Here is a 14,811-nt window from a genome sequence, read left to right as displayed (position 1 = left end):
GCTAGCTCAGTTGGTTAAGCACCCGATTCAAGATTTCATGGTCCTGGTCTCAGGGTCATGGGTTTCAGCCCTGCATTGGGCTCCCCACTCAACAAGGAGTCTGCTTGAGATTCTCTCTCTCCCTCTCCCACTGGCCTTCCCCCTGCTCTTTCTCTCTAAAAATAAGATAAAATAATCTTTTTTAAAAAATAAAATAAAATGAAAAACAGGGGCACCTGGGTGGCTCAATCCGTAAAGCATCTGGCTTTTTTTCATTTATTTATTTTTTTAATTTTTATTTATTTATGATAGTCACAGAGAGAGAGAGAGAGAGAGAGAGAGAGGCAGAGACACAGGCAGAGGGAGAAGCAGGCTCCATGCACCGAGAGCCCGATGTGGGATTCGATCCTGGGTCTCCAGGATCACACCCTGGGCCAGAAGCAGGCGCTAACCTGCAGCGCCACCCAGGGATCCCTCATTTATTTATTTGAGAGAGAGAGAGAGAGAGAGAAAGTAGAGGCCAGGGCGGGGGGGGGGGGGGGAGCGGTGGTGGCAGCAGGACAGAGGCAGAGAGAATCCCATTGAGCCTGACACAGGGCTCAATCTCACAACACTGAGATCACGACCTGAGCCAAAACCAAGAGTTGGAAGCTCAACTGATTATGTCCCCCAGGTGCCCCATGCATCCAACTCTTGACCTCAGGTCAGGTCTTGATTGCAGGATTGTGAATTGAAGCCCCATGCTGGGCTCCACATGGGGCATGGAGGCTACTTAAAAAAATATAAGGGCACTTGGCTGCCTCAGTCAGTGGAGCATCTGACTCTTGATCTCAGGGTTGTGGGTTTGAGCCCCACGTTGGGTATAGAGATTACTTAAAGATAAAATCATTTAAAAAATGAAAAATTTGGGTGCCTGGGTGGCTCAATAAGTTAAGTGTCTGCCTTCAGCTCAAGTCATGATCCCAGGGTCCTGGGATGGAGCCCCATATCTGACTTTCTGCTCAGTGGAGAGTCTGCTTCTCCCCTCACTCTATGCACATGCTCTCTCTCTCAAATAAATAAATAAAATCTCTTTAAAAGTGAAAACTAAAATCAAAACCACCTTCATTTGACCCTGAATTTCCCTATAACCATCGATCTATTCCTCCATTTCTATTCATCACCAAGTTTCTTAAAAGGGGTATCCTTATTAGATGTTTCCACATGCTCATGACTATCATTTACACTTTAACACACTGTAATTTATCCTCTACTTCCTTCCCTTAACTCCCTCCTAAAAGTACTTTTCCCATGTTCTTCACTCTGTCTCCTTAATTGCTATATCAAGTCAATACTTTTCTGTCATAATCTTTCATGATTTCCTGTAAGGTATGTCAGAGTTCTCACAGCTTCTTTGAAATTCTTCTTCTGGCTTTCATTCTCCAGTTTCTTCTCTTCCTTCTCTGGTGACTGCTTCTTGCTGTTCCTTATTCTCCAGGATTTCAACTTTGGCTTTCACCTCTCCTTGTTGCCCACTTACCACGTGGCTGTTCTCAACTATTTCCTTGGCTGTGATAACCTGTATGCAAATGATTCTTGAATTTCTGCCTTCAGTTCAGACTCTCCACCAATCTAGTCCTATTTTCCAATTCTCTGTTGAATCTTTCCACTGGATATCCCACAAATACCTCAAATTCACATGCCTACAGCCAAACAATTCAAAATCTCTTTCAAATTTCTTCCTCCACTCACTCTGCCAATCTTACCAGTCTTGATCAGTGGGACTTCCACCTACCCAGTCCCTAAGCCAGAAACCTGGAAGTTGTCCTTGACAATCCCTTCTTCCATAGCCCTCAGATAAAATCAATCACCAAGTCCTGTTGAGTCCAACTTTCAAATATTTTGAAGTCTGTCCCTCCTGTATTCTCCTTGACTTCATCTTGGTTCAGTTTTTGATTCCAGTATGACTTTGTATCTTTCACACTATTGTCAACTTGACCTTTCTAAAACACAAATTTATTTATTCCTTGCTTTGAATCCATCAATAGTTCCTACTATCTTCAGAAAAAGCCCACATTCCTTAAATTGATGTCCAAGATATTTTCTGCTCTGGCCCCTGCCAGTTCCTCCAGCCTCTTCTCTCATCAATCCTCTTGCTCCCTAAATGTACCCTGCATTGGGCCATGCCGACTTACCCAAAGATCCCTGAACCCAATAATTCATTCTGTTTTATGTTCTGTGCCTTTACTGTTCCCTAGGCTTTTAAATGCCCTCCTATGACCTCTTCAACCTGAGCTCCTTACTCATATGTCAATACTAACCAGATAATCACATTCTCTGTGTAGCCATCTCAAACCCCTGTTACTCCAACATCCAGACAAATTTGGGTTCTCCAATAACACTCTGTATATATTTACAGTAAGATCATATATAGTATTTATATATACTTTATTTATATTATTTATTTATAGTAAGATTATATAGGGTTTTTTTTTTGTCTGTTTCCCTCATATATAAGTTTGAGGTCAAGGATTATCATGTATTTATCTTACAACTTTCAGAAGTAATTCGTTTAACAGGTCAAGGCGTGTTACAACAGTATTATTTGGATATTAGTATATAAGAAGACCTTGTTTTTTGAAAATAGTCCAATATGAAGGGCAGTCATGACAAAGAAATTGAGCAATTGCGTATCTTTCTGACTCTATGCTTGCCTTCAAATTATCAACCCACAGAAGTCCTGAATCTCTATTGACCTCCCTCCCCTTTCACTTACTGACAAGGCTTTGTTGACTGATCAGCCTTCAATTGCAGTTTTATCAGTCCTCAATATAACACTAATCCCTAACTACTTCAGGCAGTGAGAATCATTGTTATAAAGACAGCCTTGAACATCAGAAGGGCATGAATGCTTGGGAACTTTGGTCACAGTACACATTTGCTATTTTGACTGCGTTCACTGCTATTCCCACACAGAGAAACAAACAATTGGCTCTTTTAGAAAACTAATCTCTCATGAGATTACCCATAAGGCAACTGGGTCAATGGATCACAATGTCTTAGAATCCTAGAACCTGCACAACAGACCTGGAAGGGCCTTCCTAGATCATTTAGTCTGATCTGCTCATCAGACAACATGGGGACACTGAGGGCCCCCAGGCCCTAGGTGTAATTCCCTTTTATCCCCAACTTAGTTGAAGCTAAGAAAGGAAATAATGGAATAGAAAGGGAAGGACCAAAGTGTGTCATAATGTATCAGCTTCAGAGGCTCATTTCTGAGACTGCTGTGACACATAGACTACAGAAGATATAAAGGCCAAAGGTAATCTGTAGTTGAGGAAACTGTCTTTGTGATGGCCATTCAGTCCCCAATCTCTGCCATGTTAATCATTGGCTCATACCCATAGTACATATCCACAGTCCCCATAGAAAGAGGATAGCACAAATCTTGGCACAGTCAGAATATTACAGGTATAAAATGGCCATGCCAATGGGCACCTGACTGACTCAGTTGGTAGAGCATGCAACTCTTGATCTTGGGGTTGTAAGTTTGAGCCCCACAGTGGGTGTGGAGATTACTTAAAAATAAAATAATTTTAAAAAACGGTCATGCTGGGACACCTGAGTGGCTCAGTGGTTGAGTGTCTGCCTTTGGTTCAGGGTGTGATCCCAGGGTTCCGGGATAGAGTCCCTCATTGGGCTACCCATGGGGAGTCTGCTTCTCCTTCTGCCTGTGTCTCTGCCTCCCTCTGTGTGTCTCTCATGAATAAATAAATAAAATCTTTTTTTTTAATGGTCATGCCAAGCTCCAAATTCTATAAACTCATTGTCCTCTACGGTTCCCTTGTGAATTTATTAGTGAATCCCTTAGGCTTATACTTGTTTTAGCTTTTCCCTAGAAGAAACATAACTTGTTATCACCATTTGAATTGCCTAAGCTTCAGGTTGGTCTTTTAAAGAAGGATACAATATGGTTTCAGAATACATTGTTGTCCTTCTGTGAAATATACTCAGTTGATTTCTTCCTGCTCATCTCTTAGGATTTCAATTCCAGGTTTATGAACCATCTTCACTCAAGGCCACCTAACAGAGTAGAGCAATGAATTATGGACATTTACATCATTCATGTCTATCTGCTACTTATATATTCTCTCTCTTTGATATCCTGGTAGTGGATTCATGTTCATGGGAAAGGATTTAAGGGAGAAAGAGAGGGTCAAAACTAATGAATGGGGGATCCCTGGGTGGCTCAGAGGTTTAGGGCCCGCCTTCGGCCCAGGGGTGATCCTGAAGTCCCAGGATCAGGTCCCACGTCGGGCTCCCTGCATGGAGCCTGCTTCTCCCTCTGCCTGTGTCTCTGCCTCTCTCTCTCTCTCTCTCTCTCTCTCTCTCGAATAAATAAGTAAAATCTTTTAAAAAACAACTAACGAATGTATCTTCAAAATGTCACTGATACCATGCTTGATGTTATTCCTCAATCAAGAGATAACAAGTTAGGACTATAGCTACAAAACAGTATCCATTTCTTCCCTTTACTCTTCCTTGGAGCAAAGCAGAGGCACACAAGGATATCCTTTCTGATGTCCCCATTTGCTATCTTCCTAACCACTTAGGAGATGAATCTAAGGTGAAAAGAAACCACCCCCTGGCATTAATGTCTACCCTAAGGTGAGGTAGACATTTCTGATTATCTTTGGAAGGTTTCTTGGAGCCACATTTTTGTTTCAGCTTCTCTCAGGGGACAGGACAACTCTTCGATTTTTATTGAAAAATCTAATTCTTGGACTGCCTGGGTGGCTCAGTGGTTGAGTGTCTGCCTTTGGCTCAAGGCATTATCCCAAGTTCTGGGATCTGCATCAGGTTCCCTGCAGGGAGCCTACTTCTACCTCTGCCTATGTCTCTGCCTCTCTCTGTGTGTTTCTTATGAATAAATAAATAAAATATTTTTTTAAAAAATAAAAATCTAATTCTTTTTATTGTCATTCCTTGAGTTCCTCCACTTTGGTTTGCTCTAGGGGTACACCCTGAAGATCTGTTTGCCTTTTTAGGCCCAGTGTCATAAGGTTAAGGAATGGCTATTCCCTGAATGCCCTTCCAGACATACTCCGCCTTGCCATTTAACCTCCTTATGGAACGATAAAAGTCTACTGTGAGTCAGCATAAGGAATCCATTCTGAGGGATCCCTGGGTGGCGCAGTGGTTTGGCGCCTGCCTTTGGCCCAGGGTGCGATCCTGGAGCCCTGGGATCAAATCCCACGTCAGGCTCCCGGTGCATGGAGCCTGCTTCTCCCTCTGCCTATGTCTCTGCCTCTCTCTCTCTCTCTCTCTGTGTGTGTGTGTGTGTGACTATCGTAAATAAATAAATAATTTTTTTAAAAAAGGAATCCATTCTGAGTCCGACTCCCAGTTTTACAAAGGACCTAACCCTGAGATTCAGGCTCCTAGTGCCCTGAAAAAATCTCCCTAGTTGAGTGAAGGTAAAGCAAAATCCCTCAGTAGAAATTTGTAGGTATCAAGTGAGTGATCAGTATGGAGTTCAGTTGTGAACTCCATTAAGGTAGGAATACCTTCTTCATCTGTAACTAAGAGCACAGTGCTTGAAACAATGGAGGTGGGCAATAAATACTAGCTGAATGAATAAATGAAAGTGCTAAAGTAAGTGCTTTTGGCTCTAGTGCCAAATCTCTCTGGTTGGAGTAGTCAATGTGTAAGTTTTCTTGTGTTTTTGGAGGAGTAAGTAGTAGTGGGAACAGGTATGAGAAGAAGATGAGTCCACAAGATAATTGGGAGGCTAGAGCTTGTGGGAAGCTGAGGTTGGAGCTCTTTGGGTTTTGTTTGAATAGTTTTTTGGTTGTTTTTTAAAAGTCAGTGTTATGTAATTCTTTCCTCATTCCAAAGCAAAAACTTTTAAAACTTTCTCTTTGCTCCGAGATGTAAGAACAATCTCTTTGGGCTGGCTTTCACCTACCAATATTGCCTCATCTCCCTTGGATTCATTCATAAATGTTTGTGGGGCACCTGCCACAATATCCCAGGCATTGTGCTAAATATATGTGCAACACAGTGAAGAAGAAACATAGCCCCTGCCTCAGAGGGCTTATATTCTGGTGGAGGAGACAAATGTGGACTAAGTTATTAGAGAATAATAAAATGGAGAAAATGTGGAAGCATTATGGAAATATTTAAGAGAGGGACTTGATCTAGTTGTGGTCAAAATTTGGGGAAGGGATGTCCTAGAAGGCTTCCCTGAGACAGGGACATTTAAGATATGACTTAAAAGAGAAGTAAGAGAGATGGAAGGAGGAAGGACCTAAAGAGAGGCAAAAGAGAAGAAAGGGTCTGGGAGGAGAGTTTTAAAGAAGGAAGTGATATAACAGATTTGCATTTTGCAAAGAATATTCTGAGTGCAATGTGGGGATAAAATTGTAGGGAGACAGGAGTAGGTCATTAGTTGAAAATAATCATGGCGTAAAAAGTGGAAAATAGTGGGTGCTAGAGGAACATAAAGCAAAGATACTTAACCTGGAGATCAAGAAAGTCTTCCTGGGATCCCTGGGTGGCGCAGCGGTTTAGCGCCTGCCTTTGGCCCAGGGCGCGATCCTGGAGACCCAGGATCGAGTCCCACGTCGGGCTCCCGGTGCATGGAGCCTGCTTCTCCCTCTGCCTAGGTCTCTGCCTCTCTCTCTCTCTCTCTCTCTCTCTCTCTATCATAAATAAATAAAAATTAAAAAAAAAAAAAAAGAAAGTCTTCCTGAAGACATAACATTTCAAGTGAGACCCAAAGTCTGGGTTAGCTATGGTGAGGAGTTTGGGGGTGAGGAGTTGAAGAAAGTCTCTGACACAATGACCTTCTGCTTTAGCCAAAGAAGCTATCATTTTTGTAATACTTTGGTCCCAACTTGGAATGCCAACTGCCTTTTTCTTCTAGGCAAATCATGTCTATCTTTCTAAGGCCACCTTTCAAACCCACCTTCTCTGATCATGCCCAGATATGGCTTCTCTTGCTTCTAAACTCCTATTCCATGTTTGTCACTTAGCATTTTAAAATACACTATTTAGTATTTTTACTTTACACATATCCCCAAGCTCCCTGTAAGATCCTTGAATTTACAAACTGTCTTCTATTCTGGCATCATCCTGGATACCTAGCCCTTAAGTTACTCTCATTAAATGAATAAATGGCTGGCTCAGTTGGTGGAGCATGCAACTCTTGATCTCAGGGTCATGAGTTCAAGCCCCATGATAGGTGTGGAGCCTGCTTTAAAAAAAGGATGATGCATGAATGAATGAATGAGTGAATGAGTGAGTGAATGAGGCACTATAGTCCCACAGGCCTCCTTTAGTAACTATTACCTGTGAAGCTGACAAGGAAAGGAGTCTGCTTTCTCTAAATGATTTCTGTTAACTTGCATCCAAAGACCTAAAATTTGAAATCGACAGCTCCTTCCCACTGGTCACTGCTTCTCACCCCCTTCCAATCCTGCACCCCTCTCACCACCACCACCACCTTCTATTGTTTCTTCTGTCTTCTGGTTCTCAGCCAGGATGAGAAAATGGTCTAGCTGTCCTCAGAGACTTACGCCAGCCTGGACGGCTCTGCAGTGCCATGAAGGGCCAGGACTTTTGTTTACAGCTGGGACCATGGTGAGGTGGTGAGCACAGCTGACAGCCCCACTCTGGAGTAAACATCAATCTTCCTCTGTCCTCCCAGCCAAGTTTCACAGACCAGCTCTATTGAAAGCTGGCAGCACCCGCCTGGGTCTCACTGACATCCCACCCACAACTCTGGCCTAGGAGCAGCTGAGTGAATCTCGGCTTTGTACCTTTTTAGGAACTTCCCTTGCTCTCTTCTCTGTCCCCAGTTTCTAATCATGTTACCTCCACCTTCAGGGCCTTGAAAGAACATGTCCTCCTCGGTCCCCACACCCTAACAATGCTCCACCTCTCCGACCATATCTCACTTCCAGCAGTGTACTAACACCCTTCTTTGCTCAGTGACACAGTAAAAACACAAGAACCCAATCACATAGCTTTCAATATGCACCTTATGGAGCCTACCTTTCCAAGCTCAGCAGACAGGCTTCCAGGTTCTTGGACAAGAGTGCATGTATGTGTGCGTGTATGTATGTGCCTGTATGTTTATATACTCTTTGCCTTCAGTTGGCTTTCCCAAATGTTTTAAAACCTGCAAATCAGATAGGGCCTAGAGTCTTCAAAGAATACTTTTTGAGATTCCAAGTGAGGTCCTCTTCACCACATATTCTGCTGCCTGGCTCCCTCCTTCCATAGTAGCTTTGGCCTCTCCAGTACTCACCTGGGATATGAAGACTTTTTACACTACTAGCTGCCTCTTGCCCCCAAGTTCCCTTTGCCCGTGATTCTCTGCTGCCTAACAGAGCTTTAATCAATTACCTGATACCAATTTCCATGGTTTTCAAACTCCCCTACTCCCAAATGCCCAAGAGATATGATATACCTCTTTCACTAATAGTGGCTCATTACAACAGCTTCTTCAGGGGTCTGGTAGAGGGGGACTGCAGTCCCTAGGAGATTCTCCTTCTAGGAGACCTTATCAGAACTTCTGATGCACAGGCGTTTTCAATTTAAAATCTCCCCTCTCCATATTTTTACATGGCACATCACAACTAAAGGGATGTACATCCCTAGGTTAATTAGTACTCTTCTAAAGAGAAACCTATGTGTGTTCTCCTCCCCATGACTAATGAAACACTTTTTGTTGTTGTTGTTTTTAACTGTTTTATTATGGAAGACTTCAAAAAATACACAAAATTAGAAAGAATGGTATAATGAACCCCCATGTACCCATCATAAAGCTTCAACAATCTGAAGATGTACCACTCTAAGTACTGCTGGTTTGTCCTCTAATATGTCAGCTGAAGTTTCAAAAGACATAGCTTTTGTCATTCCTAATAAAATGGGGACTGTGGGTGCAGGTTATAAGCATAAACAAGTTATCTTTGGGAAACTGGCTCAAGGCATTTTGTTGAGGCAATGATCAGATTATAGGAGTCAACCCACACTGGTGAAAATCAGTCCCCATTTCTGTTGGTTGCTGTGTAACAAGGATTACTTAACATGATGATTGCAAGTAAAGCCTGTGGTTCACAAAACCGCAAATTTCAGGATATTGCATGCTAAGCTACTGACTCAGGAAGGGGAAACCAAGGCTTTATGTGCAAGCTTGGCATTCCAGGGTCACCCAAGGACTGCATTGATTAGATTTAGGGTCTCAGTCATCTGAAGCAAACTCTTTCTACTTAAATGGATGGATCAGTTGAAGTAGGGGAGGCTTGATTATAGGAGGAGAGAGGATCTAGAAGAGAACAAATACCTTAAAAGGATAAAACATTCCCATGACTATTTCCATCCTTTGCCTTGTCATTGGCTAGCAAACTAGACTAATACAGACTAATCTGCTGAATGGTTTGTGAAATCCCTATATAATGAGGCAGGTATAAATGGATAGGAAAACATTATTTTTTTAAAGATTTTATTTATTCATTCATGAGAGAGAGAGAGAGAGAGAGAGAGAGGAAGAGACAGGCAGAGGGAGAAGCAGGCTCCACATGCAGGGAGCCCGATGCGGAACTGGATCCCAGAACCCCAGGATCACGCCCTGGGCTGAAGGCAGGCGCCAAACTACTGAGCCACCCAGGGAGCCCCGAAAAACATTATTATTAAAGAAATACCATTTTTCTTAGCCTTAAACTATTCAGGTTTTTTAACTTTTAAATTAACCAATGTCTTTTAAAAATCACCTAATAAGCTAGTCAGAACCAAATGAAAAAATATCAAAATAACCTAAAAAGGCAACAATTTAATCTATTATCCAGAAGCCATGAGAGGACACTATATACTCTCCAGAACAGACTGACACTATCTTCCAGATCTAGCAAGGCTCTTATCCACCAGGCAAGAGCAACAGATACTGTTAGGCAGGGCAGGTTGCCTCTGTACAAGGGTCCCCAACAAGAGGCAAAACGTGGAAGCTGAAATTCATTCTTTCACTGTCTTGGTGGAGCTCCAACAACTCTGAGAAAGAAAAGTATTATTCTCATTGTTTCACTGGAGTGGACACTTCTTTACAATTTGTTTGCCCCCAGGTGGCTCATGTTTCTAATTAACACAAAGGCATTGTATGAGCAAATGGTGGCCTTGAAAATTAATGTAGCCATTTAGTGTTCCCTCTGAAGGCTGGGACCATAAACAGACTCTATCTGGACTTGGGTCTTGAAGCCAAACAAAAAGTATCCTAGGAAACCCTTGAAACAGATTGCGAAGACAATGATTCAACTATAAATGCAAAAGGAAGAAGAGTAACTTGCATTTTCTGAGGACCCACTAAGAGTCAGGAATCTGTTGAAGCTTTATCCTACTTAGTAAGTAAAAGGAGCAGGAGAGTCTTCACATTGGAGAGGGTAGGACTGCATAAAGAAAAAAAAAAACATGGGCTTTGGAGTCAGAAAGACGTTTGAATGTTTGCTCTGCCATTTACTAGTTGGCAACCTGAAGTGAGTATTTAACTTCTCTGGGCTTCAGTGAAGATTCAGTAAGATAACAAATGTAAAGAACTGAGCACACTGCTGTGATACACAGAAGGCATTCAGTTCCTATGTCTTTTTCTGCTACTACCCTGACTCCAAAGTTAATTCACACTATTCACATCCTTTGCCTTGAGATCTTATTCAACAGAGTAGAACATAATGATGGGTCCACTAGAGAGAATATTGGAGTGAGAGTCAGGAGATGTAGGTTCCAATGCCAGACATATCCTCTGTTATAGTACGTAAGGTAGGTTACTCTCCTATCCTGACTGTCAATAAAGCAGGAGAACATACATAACTCTAACTGTCAAAAGGAAAAAGTAAAGGAAATCACTTTTCTTGGCCACCTACCATGAATTATACACTATGCTAAGTCCTTTTACATACTTTATATACTCTATTTTTTATTTTATTTATTTATTCACAAGACACACACACAGAGAGAGGCAAAGACACAGGCAGAGGGAGAAGCAGACTCCCTGTGGGGAGCCTGATGCAGGACTCGATCCCAGGACCCCAAGATCATGACCTGAACCCAAGGCAGATGCTCAACCACTGAACCACCCAGGGATCCCCATACTTTATATACTCTAAATCAGCACTGTACCATAGAGCTTTCTAGGATGGTGGGAATGTTCTCTATCTGTTGATGTCCCAGATGATACTAATACTAGCCATAAGTAGCTATTGGGCCCTTGAAATGTGGTTAGGACAACTGAAAAACTGAATTTTTCATTTTACTTAACTTTCATTCGAATTTAAATATCCACGTGTCTAGTGGCTACTGTTTTAGATACTGCAGCTGTAACATGATGAAGCAGGAATATTTGTTCCCACCTAACATACGGTAAAACTGAGGCTCAGAAAAGTTAAAGAACATGATAAAAGTTACATAAACAGCAAGAAACTAAACAAGATTCAAAACGGAGCAATAGAAAGTTTAGCAGGATCCCAGGATCCGGGATAGAGTCCCACATCGGGCTCCTTGAGGGGAGCCTGCTTCTCCCTCTGCCTGTGTGTGTGTGTGTGTCTCTCTCTCTCTCATGAATAAACAAATGAAATCTTTTTTTAAAAAAAGAAAGTTTAGCAGGGTAGTACTGTCAGATATAAAAGGAATTACCCAGACTCTACCACTTACAAGTTGTGTGACCAAAGGAAAATAATTATAGTCTCTAGAACTCATTTTCATTATCTATAAAATGATAATCATCACCTAATTTACAGGCCTATTGTTGGGATTAATATATATAGAGCTATATAGTGTGTCCCATAATAGGCTTTCAACAACTGTTTCTTCACCACCCCGATTTCTCTCCTACACATAGAAGAGCTTCAGACATAAACTAAAAAAGAGAAGTGTAGGGTAGAGAGAGCATTTGGGAAATATAAAAGCAAGAAGGGAAACACTTATGAGCTTTATGTGATATCTTATTATAGAATAGATATGAGAGGGTATGAAATCAAGATATTTCCACTTATTTGGTTTGCTTTCCTGCCGTCTTCTTGGTACTCTAGTCAATGTTATTCAAAGTAGCAAACAAAGAATCTGTAACGTATTTTGAGGCCCAGAAAGACAAGATATTATAGCTGATCAACAAGAACTGACAAGGGCCTGGGCTGGAGAAGCAGGCAAAGTTCAAATCCTGACTTCCATACTTGTGCACACTGAGAAAACAATCGAACATCCCTATATGTTAGTTTTAAATCTTAAAATGTGTCTGATAATATGCAGGGTGTTGTATGTCTGAAACTAATATACTATACTTCAATAAAAAAGGACAAAAATTTTTGAAAAAATATACAGGGTGTCTCAATAGCTATCATTACCTCGCTCTACATTCTGCAGCACCCTCTAGTGGAGTGTACAAAAATCAACATCGCATTTCTCCCTTCCAAAGCAGTGGTTTTAACTTCAGGATACATTGGAATCACAAGAACAGTGTAACAGAGATTACCAAACTCTACCCCTAGGATTTCTGATTCATTAGGTTTGAGGTGGGGCCTGAACATCTGAATTTCTGACAACTTCCCCAAAAGTGATTATAATGCTACCAGTGTGTCTAAGAACCACAGCTCTAAATCTCGACCCTCTTGAAAGCCATCTAGGAAAAGCCCACAGCAAATATCATTCTTAATGGGGAAACACTGGGAGCCTTTCCCCTAAGATCAGGAACAAGACAGGGATGTCAAATCTCACCACTGCTATTCAACATAGTACTAGAAGTCCTAGCCTCAGCAATCAGACAACAAAAAGAAATAAAAGGCATTCGAATTGGCAAAGAAGAAGTCAAATCTCCCTCTTCGCAGATGACATGATACTACACATAGAAGACCCAAAAGACTCCATCCCAAGATTGCTAGAACTCATACAGCAATTTGGCAGTGTGGCAGGATACAAAATCAATGCCCAGAAGTCAGTGTCATTTTTATACACTAACAATGAGATGGAAGAAAGAGAAATTAAGGAGTCAATCCCATTTACAATTTCACCCAAAAGCGTAAGATACCTAGGAATAAACCTAACCAAAGAGGTGAAGGATCTATACCCTAAAAACTACAGAACACTTCTGAAAGAAATTGAGGAAGACACAAAGAGATGGAAAAATATTCCATGCTCATGGATTGGAAGAATTAATATTGTGAAAATGTCAATGCTATCTAGGGCAATTTACACATTTAATGCAATCCCTATCAAAATACCATGGACTTTCTTCAGAGAGTTGGAACAAATCATCTTAAGATTTGTGTGGAATCAGAAAAGACCCCGAATAGCCAGGGGAATATTTAAAAAGAAAACCATAGCTGATGGCATCACAATGCCAGATTTCAGGTTGTACTACAAAGCTGTGGTCACCAAGACAGTATGGTACTGGCACAAAAACAGACACCTAGATCAATGGAACAGAATAGAGAACCCAGAAGTGGAACCTGAACTTTATGGTCAACTAATATTCGACAAAGCAGGAAAGACTATCCACTGGAAAAAAGACAGTCTCTTCAATAAATGGTGCTGGGAAAATTGGACATCCACATGCAGAAGAATGAAACTAGACCATTCTGTTACACCATACACAAAGATAAACTCAAAATGGATGAAAGATCTAAATGTGAGACAAGATTCCATCAAAATCCTAGAGGAGAACACAGGCAACACCCTTTTTGAACTTGGCCACAGCAATTTCTTGCAAGATACATCCATGAAGGCAAGAGAAACAAAAGCAAAAATGAACTATTGGGACTTCATCAAGATAAGAAGCTTTTGCACAGCAAAAGAACAGTCCACAAAACTAAAAGACAACCTACAGAATGGGAGAAGATATTTGCAAATGACATATCAGATAAAGGGCTAGTTTCCAAGATCTATAAAGAACTTATTCAACTCAACACCAAAGAAACAAACAATCCAATCATGAAATGGGCAAAAGACATGAAGAGAAATCTCACAGAGGAAGACATAGACATGGCCAACAAGCACCTGAGAAAATGCTCCGCATCACTTGCCATCAGAGAAATACAAATCAAAACCACAATGAGATACCACCTCACACCAGTGAAAATGGGGAAAATTAACAAGGCAGGAAACAACAAATGTAGAGGATGTGAAGAAAGGGGAACGCTCTTGCACTGTTGGTGGGAATGTGAACTGGTACAGCCACTCTGCAAAACTGTGTGGAGGTTCCTCAAAGAGTTAAAAATAGATCTGCCCTACAAGCCAGCAATTGCACTGCTGGGGATTTACCCCCGAAGATACAGATGCAGTGAAACGCCGGGACACCTGCACCTCGATGTTTCTAGCAGCAATGTCCACAATAGCCAAATGGTGGAAGGAGCCTCAGTGTCCATCGAAAGATGAATGGATAAAGAAGATATGGTCTATGTATACAATGGAATATTACTCAGCCATTAGAAACGACAAATACCCACCATTTGCTTATACACGGTTGGAACTCAAGGGTATTATGCTGAGTGAAATAAGTCAATCGGAGAAGGACAAACATTATATGGTCTCATTCATTTGGGGAATATAAAAAATAGTGAAAGGGTATAAAGGGGAAAGGAGAAGAAATGAGTGGGAAATATCAGAAAGGGAGACAGAACATGAGAGACTCCTAACTCTGGGAAACGAACTAGGGCTGGTAGAAAGGGAGGTGGGCGGGGGCTGGGGGTGACTGGGTGACGGGCACTGAGGGGGGCACTTGATGAGATGAGCACTGGGTGTTGTGCTATATGTTGGCAAATTGAACTCCAATAAAAAAAATAGATAAATAAATAAATAAATATAAAAACA

This window comes from Canis lupus, chromosome X (genome assembly GCF_011100685.1).
Source record: "Canis lupus familiaris isolate Mischka breed German Shepherd chromosome X, alternate assembly UU_Cfam_GSD_1.0, whole genome shotgun sequence".
In the NCBI taxonomy this organism is placed as follows: domain Eukaryota; kingdom Metazoa; phylum Chordata; class Mammalia; order Carnivora; family Canidae; genus Canis; species Canis lupus.
This window is presented reverse-complemented; position numbering follows the sequence as displayed.